Here is a 2,779-nt window from a genome sequence, read left to right on the forward strand (position 1 = left end):
AAAGCATAAAAACATGAAAATCAGCGTAGCAAGCCAACACGGGTCGTGTTGGGCAACACGGGTGCCCGTGTTGGTCCTCTGGCTCCTCTAAAAATAATTCTTGCACTCAGTAGCAGCAACACGGGTCGTGTTAGGCAACACGGGTGCCCGTGTTGCACCACTGCTTTTCCACTTTTCCTTCTTGCTTACACTCCCAACAACACGGGTCGTGTTACTCAACACGGGCGGCCGTGTTGCACCACTGATTTTATCCTTTCTTCTTTGTCTTGCGCTCTACCTCCGACATTTCTTGCACTGGGTCGAGTGAAGAATCTCCTAGATCTGAAATACCATTAAACAACCAAACCAACGCATAAAATGGGAAAATAAACTCGAAAACTAACAAACGGATAAAACTTGCAAAAACAAACCAACTTACTTAAACAGCTTAAAAAGACTATACTATGACATTAAGCAGTGCAAAATACCTGGATTATCATCAGGAAAGTGACAAAGACATAGTGAGAATCGTGACCGATCACAACCCCAAACTTATTTCATTGCTTGTCCTCAAGCGATGCTCGATAAATAAGTAAGCCCCCCCCAACTTATTCACAGATACCTTACCACAGTACTGCTGAGATTTTTCGCACTTCCCTTTTCTTGAACTTTCAATGATTTCCTTCTTCCCCAAATATAGTGACTCCGTTATACTTCCACATTGCGGTGTCTCTTTACCTGTAAGCTTATTCACACTCTCACCAAAACTCTCAGGTTAAAGTGTTTGCACTCAATGATCAAGGCATGCACAGTCAACTCATAGATTTGTATAACATTTATCTTCATCTCATGCGCACACGACACACTTTTAGAGGTCTTTTAAGGTTGTAACGGGGCTAAGGGACAAGGTGGGATGAACAAACAAACGGGAGAACTAGAGGTTTTTGGCTTAGAATCAGAGTTATTATCTCGCTCACTGTGTTAGTATGAAGTTCACAATCACAAATGTCGGACACCGTTTCTTAAGATCTTTGACTGACTACGCATATCTTACTTTGAATATCTCTTTTCTTGCGCATCGTTATTCTCAGATCAGTTTCTTCTATAGATAAGTGCTCCCTTTTTGTAATTTTTCATTTCTTTTTCTCTCTTTTTTTTTTCTTTTTTTTTTTGGTTCTTATGTACTTATCTATTCTTCTGATTTCGGTGTACCGACCCCAAACTTAAATTGTTTCACAGCTTGCAACAATAACAACTCTTATCTAAGCAGGGTAAGGAAGTGTTTGGGTTATGGGTTAATTCATGCATGTATTAAACAAACAAAAGGCTATATGGCTCAAACGGGGTTAACAAGGGATAACGTGAAAAGGTTGGCTTGAAAGGCTCAGGTGTAAAACAAACAAGTGCCTCAGTGTGTAAACATGTGCATTAGAAATTTCAACAAAAACTTACACAAATCAAGAGTGACGATGGCATACCTGACAACTCTCATGATGATTTTGTATTTGGCTTTTTATGATCCTCACCATGTTTGGTCAAGCTCACAGGGTCCGAAGACACTTCTTGCTTGGTACACTTTATCACCTCTCCGAGTCTGCAAGTCTATCATTGGGTCCAATTCTTGAAAGTGCGTCCGATCATTGAAATCAACAGTACCAACCTTTTGGGGGTTCCTTTCACCATTGCGAGGTGCGATTCGGTTCACTATCTCAAATTCTCACCACTTTTCCTGCTAACAATTTCAGCATCCTGCACTGACATGCCATAGCTACACACAAACTATCAAAAATACTGACAAATTCAAAAGAGATACGATATCAAAATGAAAATGAAAAGAAAATACTGAAAGCGATAAAAGAACTCCCCCCACACCTGAACGAAACATTGTCCGCAATGTTTTTGCACAAGCATGAGAGGTACATACCGGACCTACTGAGGAGGGGGTGGAAATTGCAACATCAAACGTTGCATCATCTCGTGCATATCAGTGATCATTTTTCCTTGACGGGTCTGCTCTTCTCCCTGCCTTGTTTGCTCAGTTCGCAGGTGCCCAATTTCAGATTGGACCCATTCCCATTGATTCGGAGCCATAGAAGAGGATCCTGAACCATAGGTATCAAAATGAGATGGCTCCTGTGGAAACTGATGGTGAGTCGGGTCCTCGCCGTCTCCTTGATTACCTGCATCAAAATCAACATCTTGGTCGTCTCCTTCCGGAGCGACATTAGTGTAAAGCCAGTTAGCACGATTAGACGAGCTGGCTTTTGCCGGGTTAGGTAATTCAAACAAGAAACGACTTCTGCTTGTCAACCAATAGCCACCATTAGAAATAGTAATCATGGATTGATGAATAAGAGATTCCATATCAATCTTAGTTTTACCTGCAATAGGAGTGTCAGTGTCCAATAATTCTTTGTAACCAAAATGAACCGCAATTTGGGTGATGAGACCACCCACAGAAATTCCTCCCGACGAGGCACGACCTACCTTGCCTAAAAAATCAGCCACGAAAGCGGCGGCATTAAGCACATCATGATGAAGCATTGCATAGAGGAAAAAGAGTTCCCTCATGGTCGCAACGCCATGACTATCACCCCGGCCAAATACAGTGTATGCAAGGCCCTTCTGGGCATAGCGAATACATGGATTCTGAATCCATGAGGACTTAGCACTCGCGGCGACATACGCCTCCAATCCTGTGATATCGCCCCAAAATTGTTGTCCCGGGAATTCATCCGGAACAGCCCCTGGTCCATAGATGGGCAATTTGAGGATACCCCCTAACTCCTCTACTGTTAAC

This window comes from Vicia villosa, linkage group LG6, assembly GCF_029867415.1.
Source record: "Vicia villosa cultivar HV-30 ecotype Madison, WI linkage group LG6, Vvil1.0, whole genome shotgun sequence".
Taxonomy (NCBI): Eukaryota; Viridiplantae; Streptophyta; class Magnoliopsida; order Fabales; family Fabaceae; genus Vicia; species Vicia villosa.